Source organism: Haliotis cracherodii, unplaced genomic scaffold (assembly GCF_022045235.1).
Source record: "Haliotis cracherodii isolate W230 unplaced genomic scaffold, xgHalCrac1.p SCAF_16, whole genome shotgun sequence".
NCBI classification, from domain to species: Eukaryota; Metazoa; Mollusca; class Gastropoda; order Lepetellida; family Haliotidae; genus Haliotis; species Haliotis cracherodii.
Window position 1 is genome coordinate 10,131,927 of NW_027266271.1, and position 18,159 is coordinate 10,150,085.

Consider the following 18,159-nt stretch of genomic DNA (forward strand, 5'->3'; position numbering starts at 1 on the left):
TGTGTGCCTGTCACTGATGGCTTCTAGAAAGCTGAGTCAGCACTATACTTTCAGGAAAAACGATGGCTTGAAGCCAACAGAATGATTTGGTGCTTCTGCCAGATTGAAAAAATGGGCAAAACATTCACATTACCAGCAGTTGCACTATGCAACCGTCCTAGACAGTCCAGAGAAAGAACGATGTGTAAAATGGTTGTTGTCTTTATTAGATCAACTGACTTCCCCCTGGTTTAAACTTAGGCCACGTTTCATTAGTTAACCACCAGGCTAACAACCCCTGTTGTTACCTGTGAATGTTTGATTGAAGTATAATAACAGTGTATTTCATCAAAGAAAGAAAGAAGGGAACACAAGCAGCCTGTTTGTCTGTAAATAACTTGGGGATATGAAATGATGTGAGGGGTGTGTGATTGGTGAAAACCTAACAATTAATTTATAAGTGCCTCAAGAGGATGCAGATCAGTCACAATACAAAAAACATCTGAGTTAGGTTCTCTCTATTGAAATTTTGCAGAAATTCTGTCAGATTAAAGTATTAACCTATCTTTCATCCATATAAATGTGTCAGTATGTGGTATGAAGCTTATCTGAACATACATTAAACTATATTTATTCGTGTATAATATGCATCCTTAATTATGAGAAATTAAACTATGTTTGTAACAAACACTCTTATAACAAACTGACAGATGTCGTTGTTTGGCTCCGGCCATTTGCTGTATATATGCCTATAACAAACTATACTTATAATGAACTAAAATTAGTGATCCCTTTGAGTTTGTTTTAACCGTAGTTGACTGTAATTGAGTTGAGTATTGGTGCTGACAGACCAAGGATAATAATTGGGGGACTTTGAGGTTTAAACCCTCAATCAGCGGATCCTGGAACAGCAAGGGAAAGAACACTTCATAGCAAATTGCAGAGCCTTGAACCACTGAGGAACATGCTGTGAATTTACTGGTGTACAATCTCCTGAAAGATATAATTTCCAGGTCTTTTATCAGTACTGGCTTTGGGAGGTAGCAGAAAATAACGATCACCTTTGTGCTCATTAGAAGTAATGAGGTTATTCCTTTGTTGGCATGGCCATACAAACCTGCAGAGTGAAACAGTGTGTCCTTAGTTACACTGCTTGTCATGAAACAGCATAGGAACAGTCTGTATCCTTGGCAACAGAAACCTGCATCTCATTCCAAGCTAGGTTAGGTCCAGCAACCTCTGCTGGATGTAACTGGCAACTTCATGGATCAGGTGGTCAAACTTGTTGACACTCGGCTGATAGTGTGTCATTGTACCCCGACTGAGTTGATCATTGATCACAATACCAATCACTGTATCATCTGGTCCAGACAATATTATTACAAGCCAATGTCATATAGCTGGAATATTGCTGAGTGTTAAAACAAACAAACAAACAAACAAATGAGCATCATGTCCATAATAAGTATTTACATTTATTTTACTTTGGTCATGGATCAGCCAGTCCTAAAAATCAGGAATGCGGCAAAAAATAAGGTTCCAGTTAATGTTGAAATATATTTATATTTTGTTTCAACTACCGACTTAAAGTTGTGGGAGAATAAACTATAAACAGCCAACTACAACAAAAAGTCCTTAGATGGATTTGTTTTGTGTTGGTTGACTGATATTTGCAAAATAAATTTCATCAGCCTAAATAGGATGTGCTACAGATAAAAATATCCAGTGCAACTCTGACATTTAAAGGGATGCTTTAGTTTCTGTTGAGATTCATATATTCAGTGCATTGCATTCCACATAATATCGCACATTCATGCATATTGCCTTTGTTGGTGATAATTGTGGCCAATGTTCCTGATTATGCAAGATTAGCCCCGGAAATATGTGACATACATTTCCAGCAGCTGATTTGTGTAAATTCCTACATTTTGTAGATTTCGATATAGACATCCTGAGTAATCTGTCAATTGCATTCATCCCTTGTCCCACTTCATGTCCTGGTTGATATCACTGTTATTACATGGTAATTGGCCTTGTGATTGACAGGTAGTGATATTGACCATGATCAGAAGGGGATTCTGCTCCCTGTATTTCTGTGTGTTAGGGAGAGGTAATTGACAGGTATTGTGTGGTCAATGACACGGTGGTTGAAGATGGGTCTCTTAAGCTTTGTCATTTTATGTTAACCTATATAGTTATGACAAAAGAAGCAGCAATCATGAATAGTAGAGGTGTAACGATACGGGAGGGTCGCGATACAATACGTATCAGGATACAGTGTTTACTGGTACAAGCTAAGCCAAGTTGATGTCTTTCTGCTATCTAAAAGATGTGACAAGTACAGTTGAAGAAGATATAAGGTGTTTATTTACTGTTATAGCAAATTGTCAGCAATACAGTATGTTTTACTTACAACAAACTGGCTTTGAAACTGTTAAACGTATGGGCGCACCCCCCCCCGTTTATTTCGAAAAAAATCTTTATTTCTGTATAAATTACTACCAAAGACAATAAATAGATCTTTGAATATTATGCGCAGAAAAAGATTACACCGTACTCCTTCAGCGAAGTCCGGCAAACAAAAGGGTGATGAGAAAATTTCGAAATTTGAGATAAAAAATCACCAGGCATGTTGATTTACCGTTTAAATTGTATTTTTGGTTCAGCTAGGCATTGATTTATATCCAGGGATTAAGATTACCTTGTGTATTTTCTCGTAAACTAAGCCGGACACAGCAATCAGCTGTACATGTACACACGTTTTCTTGGAATCTACCGGTGATTCGGTCAAGACACACCCAATGATATAACTTTACAGTATTTTAATGCAAGGATCGGCAAAAGTTGTATCTGAAACTATTTTTTTATCAGGAATAATATATTCCAATATCTTGTTAATTTAGATGCAGCTTTTACTAAACATATTTAAAATAATAATAACCCTAAGCGAAGCAGCTGATCGCTATTGCCGGGTATTGTTTATACATGGAACCAGTCAGACCAGTCACCGTCAAGGCTCCCGTGCACGTGATCGCGTGATTGCGAGAATAACGTGTTGACATAGAATCGTCCAACAAAAACAAATCTGACTTTTAATGAATCAAAGTATGGCATTTATGATATATGTATCCATCCTCTGTCAGCTAAAATTCCTTTCAAGGCGTCAATAGCGGTAATCTGACCGTGGTTGCTGTTAATAACGTTGAGTTGTGCGATCTTCCGATCGCTTCACACACGATTTCCCTGAAATTAATTAAAACAATATTAAAAGGAATTTTGAATAAAATTAATGAAATAAGTTACAAACATGAGTCCAGATATACAAAGAACCCTCTTTTTTATAGCCAGACAGTGTTATTACATGAATAATTTGCGAACTTCAGTATGGATTTGTTGACATGGTATTTCCGGTGTTACGTGCTCACGGTAATGTCTTTCCATGGGGGAAAAACATCAAAACGCATTAATTTCGCGTGCAACCCCTTCTACACAGCTGTGTTTTTTGGAAAAAAAAGTGGGCACTATACTCAAGAAAATACGGTAAGTAAAACTGTGTTATGAAAATATCGTATGTATCGCGATACATGCTTTCCAAATCGATGCATCGCATCGTGTGCTGTGCATCGGGATACAATACTGAATCGCCGTATCGTTACACCACTAATGAATAGGAGACTTTACACATAAATAATATGTCATGTTTTACATTTCTACACTATACTCATGAAAGTAGGGGGCGCGGGTGGCCCAGTCGTCTAAGGCGCAGCGATTCGCTGTGCAGAGTTGCGTCTCTTGGGAATGCCAGAAACCAATGATTGTGGGTTCGAATCCCGGGTCGCCTTAATGATGTTTCTAGGTTTGTCAGCACCATACCCGTGCTCGTGGGTTTCACCCAAACGGTAAACGTCTAAGACCTGCATCACTCCGGGCTTTCCTCCCACATTAAGCTGACACGCCGCGATATAACTGGAATACTGTTAAAAGCGGCGTTAAACCCAACTCACTCACTCATGAAAGTATGATACTGCGATGGGGAATTTAACCTTGTGAGAATATTTGTCAATTATTTGGATGATTGCACATTTTAGGGAGATACTTGATAATGTTTTGGGAGCCAAAGTGGTACGTTGTGCTGTATCCGAGGAGAGTTGTGTCGAGAGTTCACTGTAGGTATAAGTTTTTCCCTGAGTGTGATACTGTCCCTCCGGCTAAGAAAGAACTGTTCATATTGTCTGCAGCAGAAAATAAGCGAAAGTTATTTTAAGCTCACCTTACCAGAAAGTTCAAGAGAGCTAATGTTGTTACATGTTCCTGTTCTTACCTGCCTTGTAACGTTTATATTTTCAACATTTCCCTTGAAACCAAAGAGCCTATAAACCTGAAATAAATGTGACCTGCATCGATGATCCTGAAATATAGATGATATATATACAAGGAAAACTATAGCCGAAAGTTTCAAGTCTATGGTTGTCAGGTTGTGTTTTACGAGGAAATGCAAGAGCAGAAAGTGACTAGTCTCTGGTTGTCAGGTTGTGTTCTGAAATATACATGATACATACGAGGAAAAGCAAGAGCAGAAAGTGACAAGTCACTGGTTGTCAGGTTGTGTTCTGAAATATACATGATACATACGAGGAAATACAAGAGCAGAAAGTGACAAGTCACTGGTTGTCAGGTTGTGTTATGAAATATACATGATACATACGATGAAATGCAAGAGCAGAAAGTGACAAGTCTGGTTGTCAGGTTGGGTTCTGAAATATACATGATACATACGAGGAAATGCAAGAGCAGAAAGTGACAAGTCTCTGGTTGTCAGGTTGTGTTCTGAAATATACATGATACATACGAGGAAATGCAAGAGCAGAAAGTGACAAGTCTGGTTGTCAGGTTGTGTTCTGAAATAAACATGATACATACGAGGAAATGCAAGAGCAGAAAGTGACAAGTCTCTGGTTGTCAGGTTGTGTTCTGAAATATACATGATACATACGAGGAAATGCAAGAGCAGAAAGTGACAAGTCTGGTTGTCAGGTTGTGTTCTGAAATATACATGATACATACGAGGAAATGCGAGAGCAGAAAGTGACAAGTCTCTGGTTGTCAGATGTGTTCTGAAATCAATATCGGATATTGTGATGGGATGCGACTGTTGTTGCTGGGGAATACAGCACAGGGATAAACAGCTGGACCGAGCATCTCTGATAGTGACAAAAGGATGATAAAAATTTCACAATACCCATTTATATATATTTTTTTGTTGATTTTGTTCGGAGAACATATTTATTCGATCAAAGTCTTTATCACCTGTGCATATATTGATTTTGAATTTCTGAATTGTGTGCAGGTAAATTAAAAGAAATCTACTCAGTTTATTATTGGATGTCATATGAGTATACTAGTATTGACAAAATGGCATAGATCCATGTAATAACATGGACTGTGGTCCCTGTCATTCGCTTTTGTTTGTCATGTTATTATTACGTTACTTGACCCGTGAAGATCTCGGGTAGAATAGGTCTTCAGCAATCCATGCTTGCAGTAAAAAGCAACTTTGCTTGTCATAAGAGGCGACTAATGGGATCAGGTGGTCAAGCTCGCTGACTTTGTTGATGCATATCATAGTATCCCAATTGTGTGGTTCTATGCTCATGATGTCAATCATTTGATTGTCTGGTCCAGACTCGATTATTTACAGACCGCTATCATATAGCTGGGATATTGCTGAGTTCGGCAATAAACAACAAACAATCAAACAATATTATTATATTACTCAGTTTTATGAAGTGGAGAAAAGTAATACTTTTATTGCAGTGTACATAACACTTTTGACGTAACTATTGTCATACAAGAGTTACCTCCCCACAATTGTCTAAATGTTTTGTAAGTGTCTGGCCCTTACACAAACTGTTAACTTCCTTTTCAGATTAGTCCCACATTGACAAGGCAAAACAATGACAGATCGTCATTTATGGACTTAATATTGCTTCTTGCCATTTGTTATTCTCTGAAAAATGTGTTGTTTTAAACTGTAAATATCTCATTTAACTCGTCAGTTGAGACTGTTTCGCAAGGTGCCATTTTTGTATTGACCAGCGTGTATTCTTTCTTTTCCAACAGTTAACTCTTAGATTTCAAGAATATTTATTGTTGAAGTTGATTTTGTATAAAATTATATCTAAATGTATGATAAAGAATTTCATGACCCTAATTATCTTTTCACTTTTGTTTATTATTATTTTATTTCCAGTGTCAGATGTGTCAAAACATTGCTTTACGAAAGTTAACTTCAACAGATGGATGTTTGAGTTTGAATGTTAGACGACTTTATTTCTTGGAGTGTTTATTCTCCAGCTTCGTTGGGTGAAAAGTGGAAGACCAGTAATGGAAACCCACTTGAAACTGTAGATTCTGGAGGCAGAATAGAGAAGGGTCCTTCTACTTCGGGGATCAACTGATACGAGGGATTTCTCCCACTTAAACCATGTTATGGTTGATGTATAATTTCTCTATAATTTGGGATAATGATCTATAGTTGTGTCAGTTTTACTTTTTTGAAAAGCACGGCCAGAAGGGCAGTGAATTGCTGGCCCAGAAGCAACTGCAACAACAACAGCGTGTAATGATTAAAATGAATTTGTGTTTGCTGAAACCGATTTTGCTCTGGATTCGATCAATCCATCTCCAATTTTTATGACATTGCGTATAAAGTTTTATGGCTTGATAATGGAATTTACGATTTTGTGCAGAATTTGGGTTTCATTAACTGTTATTGAATGATCAATTTACTGAAAACCAAACTTTTACAACATATTTGAATTTTATTACATAGAAAATCAAATCGACAGGTTCTGAAACCACATCATGAATAAGTTTCATTCTTTGACTTGCCACAGGCCCAGCTGAGGTCAAGCAGTTTCAGAAAGTGAAAACTCAAATCAATTCTACAGTTATACATCCCTCACATTATCTCAAGTTGGAACTTTAATGAACGCAGCTGTTATCTCCTATCCAACAATGGGAGGTTGTGATGTTAGTTGGAAAAAATATTAAATGGAATTGGATCTGGGAATTTTTTTTTAACTTAGTCAATCCCATGTTTGAAAAAATCCTATGCCATTTGGCTTGTGGTAATAGATACCATATTAATTAGATATTAAAACTTTGATTTTTTTTGGACATTCTACTCACTAGGCTTGTTTTATTATCACAGAAGTATATGCATCATATAATTTCATAGAATTCTAGAGAGACTTCATATCTTTTTAAAACTGTAGGCGTTCATGTAGAGAGAGTGCAATGGAACATTTCTGATAACGCTTGTATTTTTCAATGTCAATCAACATAATGTGTTTTCTGATTTGTGGGTGGCCTTGATTGTTCCATGCCAATGATAACATTTGAAACGTGAAACTAATGTTAGTTCCAAACAAAATTTTCGAGCACTGAATTCTTAATAACAACAAAATCCTACCGGTATAACTACAGTAAACTACGTTTATAACGAACAGGCTTATAACGAACTGTTGGATATAGCACACTGTTTTTTTGTGCCCGGACATAATGAACTAAAATTTGTGGTCCTTTTGAGTTTGTTTGTTTGTTTTTTTATTTGTTTTTTAACGCCGCACTCAGCAATATTCCAGTATATGACGGCGATCTGTAAATAATGGAGATTGGACCAGATATTACAGTGATTGACATCATAAGCATCTATCCACACGATTTGGATACGATGACATGCATAAACAAAGTCAGAGAGACTGACCACCCCATCCCGTAAGTCGCCTCTTACGACAAGCATAGTCGCCTTTTACGGCAAGTATGGGTTGCTGAAGACCTATTCTAATCTGGATCTTCACGGTTGGAGACCATATGAACTTCCTTTGCATTGACATTGTGGTCAAGTCGGACAAATTACAAGTGTTAATTTCAAGTTCTGTACGAATTCATTACCCGACATATATGCCAATGATACGCATTGCTTGACTCAGTTTCTCACAAAAGCGTAGCAAAGTATGGGTTGCTGATGACTTATTCTACCCCAGATCTTCACGGGTCTCCCTTTGAGTTTGTTACTATGTGCTGTAGTTTACAGTACATCAGTGAAGCTGGGGGATGCTTGTTTGCAAGCATGGCCTGCTACATGACTGTTCGTGGCACCACGACAAAGGGCATTATGTATGCAGTGTTGCTGCATGAATTATCACGCTGTATGCTTGACTAAAGCTAATTATTTCTGAATGTCAGGATGTTCATGAAACAATCAGTCAGTCAGGTACACCTGATAAAATGAAAAGTTATCTGACAATAGTAGAGACAAATCAATATATGGATGTAACATCTGTGGAAGGTGTGGCGAGACAGGTACCTGACATATAGGTGAATTAGAGGCAGTCTGAGGGTTGCAGTGGTGTGTGACTGTGTGTGTGAGTGGGTTGTGTGGTGGGCGTGGTAGAAGTGTGGTGTGGTAGGTCTGTACGGAAAGCAGAAGGTCAGGGTTTTTATCTCGGCCACGTCATACCAAAAGACGTTAAAAGATGGTACTTGTTGTTATCCTGCCTGGCGCTCTGCATTTAGGGGATGAAAGATAGTCAGTATGGGCATGGGCCAGACAAACCAGTGATTGATATTATGTCTCACACCATGATGGAATGATGACAGGCAATCAACCGATGTAGAGTCTGACCACCCGATCCTATTGGCCCTGCTCATGACCAGGGCCCCGTTCCACAAAGCGATCTTAGCGCTACGATTATCGTAAGTCAGTGTTATAGAAAGGGAGTTAGGATCGACTTAGCGCTAAGATCACTTTGTGGAACGGGGCCCAGTACTGGTTGCTGGGGGACCCATTTGAACCCAGAATCCCCACGGCACTACTTCAAATAAAGTTATTTATGAATAAAACTTGTTATCCTTTGATATTGCAATTTAACCCAGCAAGTCATCATTTGTGGAATTCCCTGTAAACAACTGAGTAGTGTTGTTTAAGTGGAATGCACACACAATTGATTTTTTTCTGCTTGTTATAACCTTGACCTTGGAGGGCAGAGGTATGTCGTTATACTAAGGAATTCCGTTCGTCCTTCTGAGTATATTTATTTGTGCAACTTATAACTTGAAACTTTATTACCATGATTACTTGGTGAACACTTTCTGTACCAATATATAGAGGAGAGGTGCTGTGTGAAGAGTGATTTCAGTGTTTGGACATTTGAAAACATACAGCTATTTTTATCCCCCGCCCAACAAAGTTGGCGGGGTATATAGAAACCCGTCCGTCCGTCTGTCACGTTTCGTTTCCGGAGCATAACTCATAAACCGTTCAATATTTTTTCATCAAACTTTGCAGGTCTGTCAGGTACATGCTGAACTGGTGCCTTTTGCTATTTAGAAATCTAATTTTTTTTTTTTTTTTACGTTTCCATGGCAACAAGATGGACTTAGGTTCTGTGAGGGTAGGGTTCGTTTCCTGAGCATAACTCATAAACAGTTCAATATTTTTTCATCAAACTTTGCAGGTCTGTCAGGTACATGCTGAACTGGTGCCTTTTGCTATCTGGAAATTTTAGAAATTTTCCTTTTTTAAGGTTTCCATGGCAGCAAGATGGACTTAGGTTCCAAACTCTTTTTTTTTTTACAATTTCCATGAAAAGTTCCACCTCGGTTAAAAAAGGTTAGGGTTTGTTTAGATTTAATTATGTCATAAATTCTGCAACAGGGGCGGGGAATATAGCCACTTTAGTGGCAAACTCTTGTTCTGTTTTTACTGAGAATTGTTTCACTTAAACATTTGTGCAACCTATAACTTGAAAACTACTGCATGGATTCTATTCCAATTGGGGGTAGAGTGTCCATACCAATAGTAGAGGTGCAGTGCAAAGTTTGATTGTGATAAGTGGATTTTCTGAAAAGATAATTCATTTTTCATGACAAGTGTACCGAAACCTGGAAAGCTCGCCAAAGAAAAAACGTCTCAGACGTCAAGGCATCAATATATCTCCTATATCACAATTGTTCTTCAGCTTCAAGTAGGAGTTGAGGTTGGTGTATTAGTGAGCCCTGCTCAACTGCTTTTTGCCTTGTTTTTCATTATTTTTATGATATTTTTAAATCTAACCCCAAATCCAATATGGCTGCATGGGGCAACATTCACTAAGTATCCTACAGTTGGTAATCAAGTGAGATTATAACATTAATGAATGTGTCATGAAATTTGAATGCATTGCTTAATGGAAAGCTGTAATAAACACCTCAATCACTTGTCATTATTTCGCTACCTCTATACTGTTTCTCACTTGTCGTACATCTCATGTGTCGTACATCTCACTTGTCGTACATCACGATAGTGTCCGTGTCAATACAGTCAAAATGGATCAAACTCATAAATGTTGGACTACCATTGTCCGTCTCTGTCCCTGATATTGCAGTGACATGGCACTGGCAAGTCTCAGGTGGCACTCATTTCACAGTTGTAGATTTCGCCTTGATGAAATGTCACTGGCTTTGACTTGAGTAATCAATAGCAAAGTTAGGATGTACATGTCCTGTTGTTGTGTTAGAGGCAGGAGACACCCTGGGGATGGACTTGTGTCTATGGCTGTCTCATCTTGTTTGTCGGGCGTATATTTCACATGACCTTGTGACTAGGGGAACCCTTGGAGGAATAGTAAGTCAAATTTACTTTCATGTATTTCATTTTAGGATGTCTGGTAGTGTTTTTTGGCAGTATTTAACTTTTTTAAAAGATATGTATTTCCAATATCTTGTTATTTAATCAAACTGTCTTATTAATGCTCATGATATCAATCACTGGATTGTCTGGATCAGACTCCATTATTTACAGACTGCCGTCGTATACCTGAAATACTGCTATATAGCACACATATGAGTGTAATAATTTCTTTATTACTCATTATTAACGCCCCTTTAGAAAAATGCACTGATCACCACTGCCATGTTGGAAAGTCACTATTATTGAATGATGTCAACAATTTTTAGCTATGACGTTTCTAGGGTGACGTCATTTCGACCTAACAGCACAATGAGATTTGAATGCCATCAACAATTGTGTCTGATGACGTAAATTATACACAGGTGAACGTGAAGTGATATTTGCGCAAGTGCACATACAATTTCTATGAACTTGGTTATTTCTAATGCAAGACCGGTCATAAAATGGGACCTCACTTTGTGAATGGTATATTATGCCGATTATTTGACGATCTGACATTTAGCCTGTGACTCTTGACTTTCTCACTTCATGATGATGACAGACTGACTGAACACCTCATTACAGACTCCAGATACACGACAGTTAACATTGCTCAATGACCACAAAACCATACAAGCAGGCATTCTTAAACCTAATGCTTTTTAAAAATAATGATTTGTTATGGCTACGTGCATTGAAGTAATAAAAAACCTATTTGATCCTGATTCAGAGCTATGAAAAATATGTTCGATGAAATTGGTCACAAGTTGAATCAATCTTTGTGCAGTTCATTAAAGTTCTGCAGCACAATGACAGCAAGGAACCAGTCACAATGACAAAGACTTTATGTACCTTCAGATTACCCACTCTCTTGGCCAGGACTCACATGGATCATCTGTGTACTACACAATGGGTGTGGCCAAAAAACAAATCTTATCAGAAAGAGAAAAAGTGTACCGTATATGAAAAAAATAGTTCCTTCCCTGCGTACATCTGATATTTCTCCTTTACGAAGACTCTCATTGGACATGTATGATCTATGGACGAGGAACTGACAGTGAAGTGACATGTGACACCTTGTTCAGATGTCCACAACTTGTCATGCCACTTGTACGTTGCTCAGGCTGTCGATGAAATGTATGTCAATATTTGCAAAAATGTCCTTGTACATTTTAACAGGTAAAAAATTGAACTTTGCATTATTGAGAAACTAGGGCACAAATAGTGTTTTTTATTCATCAAAGACGTCTCACTGAGACTCACTATACATGTATATGTAGGTGCATTAGATCAATGTCAGCTAAACTTGTTTTTTTGTGGTAATGCTTTATGACAACTGAAGTGAATCATGTTCAAATTTTGAAATTAGTTTCTGTGCCATGAAGCATTTTTTTTCGATGTAAAAGGATCCCAAATTAGTTTTGTAACAGCTGTATGGAATGGTATTTAGATTGTCAATACACTGGTATAAGACGACCATTAACTCCCTAATAAGTTATAAGCTACATGGCCCTAGGCTCAAGTGATTGGTATATTTACTCGAAGTAGCATGTGGTTTGCTTGTGGTTTATACGTGTTGTTATCATGTGGTTATCATGTGGTTTGCGTGTTGTTAGCATGTGGTTCAAATGTTGTTTGCATGTCATTAGCATGGATGTATTTTGTGGCATTCCTATTCCTTTTAATGACAATGAAATGTATCTAAAACACAGGAGCATTTTTGGTACCAGATGTTGTTTTTTTTAATAGAAAGCTTTTGAGCTTGTTCTAGTGTCAGAGTTTAATGTGGAGCCCTCTTGATCCTTGTTTCGGCAGCACCATACCAGCGCTTGTAGGTTTTACCAAAGTGGCGAGTGTAGACAAGCACCAGTTGTTTAGTGCTGGTAACCTCAAATCTAACATTCCTGGCTGCATGGTTATTAGGTTGCAAAAGAAACTCTTTAAGTATTTGCAGCGATGCCGAAGGGACATAAAAGTTAAAGAATAAGGTCAAAATGATACTTTCCAGATACTGAATTCTCAAGAGCCTTATTTTCAGTGTTCTTCCAGAACAAAGTGTCTTCTTAATGTAATTTTGGAGCATATGTAAAACTGCCAATTTAAGAAACTGTAGTGGTAGTTGGTTTTCAGAAAATGACATTTTAAAATTGTTCCTAAAAAAATGAAAAGCAATGTCTCAGTTGAAGCTATGTTTTTTTCTAGCTGCTACAGTAGGAGTCCTGATTCAATCAACATAATTTTTAAATATGAACCTGAATTCTTATGTTACAAGATGGTATCATATCTAAACAAAAAATGAACTTTGTTTGGCATTGCATATGCATTTACTTTTGAAAGTGACAATAAATTAATCATTATATCTATTTTTCAAATTGTTAAAAATGTGAGGAGGGAGGCATTATATTTTTAATATTTTTTATTCTATATCTTCCTTACTTTTCAATGTTTTCAAGACCCCTATGTTTATTGACTGTTGGTGGATGTGATTAAAGCAGGAATGTTTGTAACAATTATGAGTGAGTGAGAGTGAGTAAGTATGGTTTTACTCCGCTTTTAGCAATATTCCAGCAATATCACGGCAGGGGACACCAGAGATGGGCTTCACACATTGCACCCATGTCAGGAATCGAACCCGGGTCTTTGGCGTGACGAGCGAACGCTTTAACTACTAAGCTACCCATCTGCCTGTAACAATTATGGATATGATGCATTTCATTGAGTAAAGAAAGAAAGGAACAGACATGGAGTTTATCATCATCAGTAGGTGCTTGAGGACAGTACATGATGTAAGGCACTGAGTGTGGGCAGGGATGCAAATTGAATTATTAATTTATTATCTCTTACTAATGTTTGTCATGAATTAGAAACAACAGAATTAATTGGAAATAAACAGTAACACACTGTCAGTATAAAGCCAGTATTTTCCTTGTCAATTTTCCTGACTCAGTTTAAAAAGGAATCTAAAAGTGTTAAATGACCATTATTAGGTCAAGTGCTTTGTACCATATGGCGAATCAGCTTTATATGACCTTTATTATGGGGTAATTGTTGTTATTATGGCAATGTCTGGTTGCCGTGGATATTGGTAATTCAAGTCTCTCCCTTGAGATAAGCCAAGACCTGAGTTTAGTGATCAGATATCTGTGGTGAATATGACATATGGACAGCAATGAAAGTGATTGCCAACATGCAAATATTTGTGATACATTGTGCTCTGTTTTATAACTGAAGCCCCCACTCCAGGGGAGGTTTAAGTAATGGTATTGTATTACGTTGTTAATAAATCTATATGTGGAGAAGAAACAGAATTCATTGATTACTTGCCTGGAGTGTCAAAATGATTACACATGGCCATATTATACAGCTATGATTATATAGAATGGAGATGTTTATTGTGTAATATATCAGATTAGTTTTAATGAAACGTATGGAGCTCTGTGTGTGTTTGAGTCTAAGAAGATGGAATGTGAGTTGAGGTGGAATGGGGTTTAATGTCGTGTCCAAGAATATTGCACTTATATAGTGACGCGTGTGGTTGTGTGTGTGGTTGTGTGTGTGTGTGCGTCTGTGTGTGTCTGTGTGTCTGTGTCTGCTTATACTAGTCTGGACTGTTGCCAATTTTATAGTGCTAGCCAACTGAGATACCATGCCAGAGTTTAACATGAATACCCCAATCAGACAGTATACTGACTCCGGCCTTACCAATCTTGTTTTAGCCGAGCCCCGGGCATGGTAACAACCAGTACCATCTTTTAACGTCTTTTGGTATGAGATGGCGTGGGATCGAACCCCAAACCTTCCTCTCTACTGGCAGATGCTCTACCACTAGACCACTGAGGCAGTCAGCAGAGAACACATAATGGTTTCATTGCATCACTTGTTTCATAAACAAGAGTGAGTCCACTGACGATATGTGGTTACTTGAGAATCGATTCCCTTGGTTTCAGAGTTATCTCCCTTTGTAATAACTGCCAGGTAGACTACCTTGTAATAAGTTGGGGATCAGGTGTCAACAATGTCTGAATTTGTTGTTCAAGATTAACTTCCCACATGTTAATCAGGTGTGCCATAAGGTTTACCAGAAACCTGTGATGCCAATCCCATTTTTGCATGGGGATTTGGAGTCTCTTTAGGTATTTTGCAGGACACAAATATAATCAAATTTGGTATGCAGAATCAACATTTAAAAAGAAAGTAATGGTGTGCGTAAAGAAAATAGTCATATATTACATTTTTTCAGAAATTTAATTTCAAATCAAAACTTTTTTCAATGCTTTTGATATTTGTTGTAAGTAGTTTTCGGGATTCAAGAGTGAACATTGAGACTCAAAGTGAAAAATTAGATGGTATTCAGGATTCAGGGGATGGCGGGGTTGGCACTCTCACATGAAGCTGTCATGTCATGATATCACTGAAATACTGCTAAAAGTAACGTCAAACCCAGCGTGCTCACTCACTCACTCACGATTATGCTGCTGATATACCTTTGTTTCTTCATTTAGAGTTGGGGTGTAACTTTGCGTTTTAAGATTATTGAGCTGATATAGCAATATGTGTGTGTTTCTATGTGTCTGTGTCGATATGTCTGTGTGTCTGTCACTAATGTTGGTTTCATAGTACCACCTGTCTACAGTACAGTGTCACAGTTTTTAGTTAAGTTTATCCCCTTAATGTTGAGGCAGGGAAACAACAAATACCATCTTTTAATATTTTTAGTGGAGGGTGGGGATGCAGGGGAACAAAGTGGGCCAGTGGATCAAAACACCAACTTTCTGCTCTCCTGGCAGACACTCTGTCTACAAGGCCATGATGGAGGCAGTCACTTGTATTTGAACTAAAATCCATTATGAGTGGAAAGTATTTGTTTTCCATCAGAATTTCTGGCATTAACAACAAAAAACACAGTTAAGTTTAATGTTGTAAAGTGACAATGTTATGATTTAATTTTGTAGTTAAAAGCTAATTATTTTTTCACCATGTCTCAGATTCAAACTTCAAGAGCCTCTTTTGTTGAGTTAATCTTTAAAGCAGTGGGTAGGCAATTTGAAAGTGCTGAGTAAATTGGAATTAGCTGTAGGGTTACCCTAATCACTGCTTCACAGACATGGTTATTTAATCTTTTATCATGTGTTTCCATGTTTTTTCAGGACACATACTTTTACTGGAACAAAGAATAAAATTGGTCTGATCAATTATGTCTGCTCTTGGTGACACTGCCCCATGTATCTTCCTGTCTGTTGGAGGTCATACCGACCTTCCAAATGCCATGGAAACAGTATCAATCAATTGCATTTCAATCGTGAGCGATGTACAGACTATTGAATGGGTTTTTAAGTTATTTAAAGGAATAAGTGACATTATGATGATTATTAATAGTCCTTGTGTGAGTGTAAGTGAATTTGTGTATCTATGATGGTCAGGGTAAATGATCATTTTATTGTTGGTTTCATTTGCTTGATGATGATAGTTATGAATAGGACTTCGATTTTCCAGTTTCAAGTCCTTGATTAAGTTTAGAAATTAAAGGTAGCCCCAATTTACAATCTGATGAGAAAGTAACAGACAGCTATGTTTCCTGCTCTCAGTGGCAAGAATAACCTGGTTTCATTTTCTTCAAAATGTTACATTTTGTTATATGATGGGCAGAAAGTTCAGCACTAGTTTGAATAGTTGTCAGGCCTGGTTTTTGCAAAATGAGTAATTTCTACTTTTGGAAAACTGATATAGAATTCAAGCACGAATCAATACATAGGTAGGTGTCACCTGTCAGGGGAAACTCTGCAATGCATCCGTGAATTGTGATACCCCTAATACACATCTGAAGGCAGTTCATCACTTTGCCATCAGTGAATTGTGATACCCCTAATACACATCTGAAGGCAGTTCATCACTTTGCCATCAGTGAATTGTGATACCCCTAATACACATCTAAAGGCAGTTCATCACTTTGCCATCAGTGAATTGTGATACCCCTAATACACATCTAAAGGCAGTTCATCACTTTGCCATCAGTGAATTGTGATACCCCTAATACACATCTAAAGGCAGTTCATCACTTTGCCATCAGTGAATTGTGATACCCCTAACACACATCTAAAGGCAGTTCATCACTTTGCCATCAGTGAATTGTGATACCCCTAACACACATCTGAAGGGAGTTCATCACTTTGCCATCAGTGAATTGTGATACCCCTAATACACATCTGAAGGCAGTTCATCATAACTGTAACTATCATTGTAATAATATTGTGTTTTCATTGTGCTGCAATATAATAAGTATACATCTTGTTTGCTACAATGCTTCAAACTCAATCAGATGTATTGCTTTTAATAAATCCGTATTTCAGATGTTATCCAATATGTACACATAATATTGTTTGAAATCTTTGTTAGTGATTTTATAAATTACACATTTTAATGTTTCGGTTTTTAATCTCGGGTCCAGTGTTATTGTATTTTCATATAGCTGGAATCTTGTTAAGTGCAGTTTTAAACAACAAACAAACAAAGTCATTTCACATTCTTATGGTCTTGGGCTCAATTCTTGTATTCACCCTGAGGATGATCCTCGGTCTGTCCGCACCATATTCAAGCTCACGGCCCACGAAAGTTGTATATGTGTACGACACACCTCATTTTGTGGTTTCCTCACACATTAAGCTGACATGATATCACTGGATATGATGTTCAAAGTGACACTTTCAGCACAACTTACTTGCTCGCTGTGAGCTCCAGTTAACAAAACTTTAACAAATGTTGAAGGAATGTGGTGTATGGACAGTGTATGCAAGACCTGTGTATTGATGATGGGGGTTATGGGGTCATACGTTACTGAGGGCACCATGGTTGTCATAAGAGCTAACTGAACTGTGAATCCAGTATGGTTACAATTAATTGCTGCTGTCAACATGCCAATATGTTCTGAATGTACAAAAGATGTATTTGTTGTCCGATACCTCTTTAAGCGATGCTCTAGCAAAATGTTTTTGTGTACATGTGCATGCATGGACACACAGAGACAGACAGACACAGAGACATGAAATGATTTAAAAACCCAACAAGACAGTTTGGCAGGTGACCCATAAGTGTTGCCTGGCCATCTTCAAAGTTACCTGCCCCCATTCAGGCATTATAAATATTGAAAAATCGCAAAAACTATGAAACAAATCATGTCTTGATTCAGTTGAAATAATGCAAACAATTACTTCAGAATCTATGAGGAGTTGTGATGAAACTAAATATGTAAGTAGTCTTAATATTATTTGCCAGACAATTGGGCAGGTGGAGGAAAATTTCATGCAGTCCGATAGAAAAGTTACCATCCACGGGCAGGCAGGCAGGCAGGCAGGCAGGCAGGCAGGCAGGCAGGCAGTTTTTTCGACAGTACAGACCGACAGACGGACGGACAGACAGACAGACAGACAGACAGACAAATTCCTATGAAAGTGTAATGATCTTAAATGTGA

The 18,159-nt window shown here is 37.7% G+C and overlaps 1 protein-coding gene across 2 annotated transcripts in view; it reads left to right on the plus strand.

Moving 5' to 3' along the window:
- LOC139463811 (uncharacterized) overlaps window positions 1–18,159 on the plus strand; it is a 167,100-nt gene that overhangs the window by 10,092 nt on the left and 138,849 nt on the right. The window contains exon 1 of one of the 2 annotated variants that reach the window (XM_071245137.1): window positions 10,571–10,648. The exons of the other annotated variant lie outside the window; for it this stretch is intronic. The gene's annotated coding sequence lies outside the window, so the exon portion shown is untranslated. Of the gene's footprint in view, window positions 1–10,570; window positions 10,649–18,159 lie in introns of those variants that run through there. 2 annotated transcript variants of the gene reach the window in all.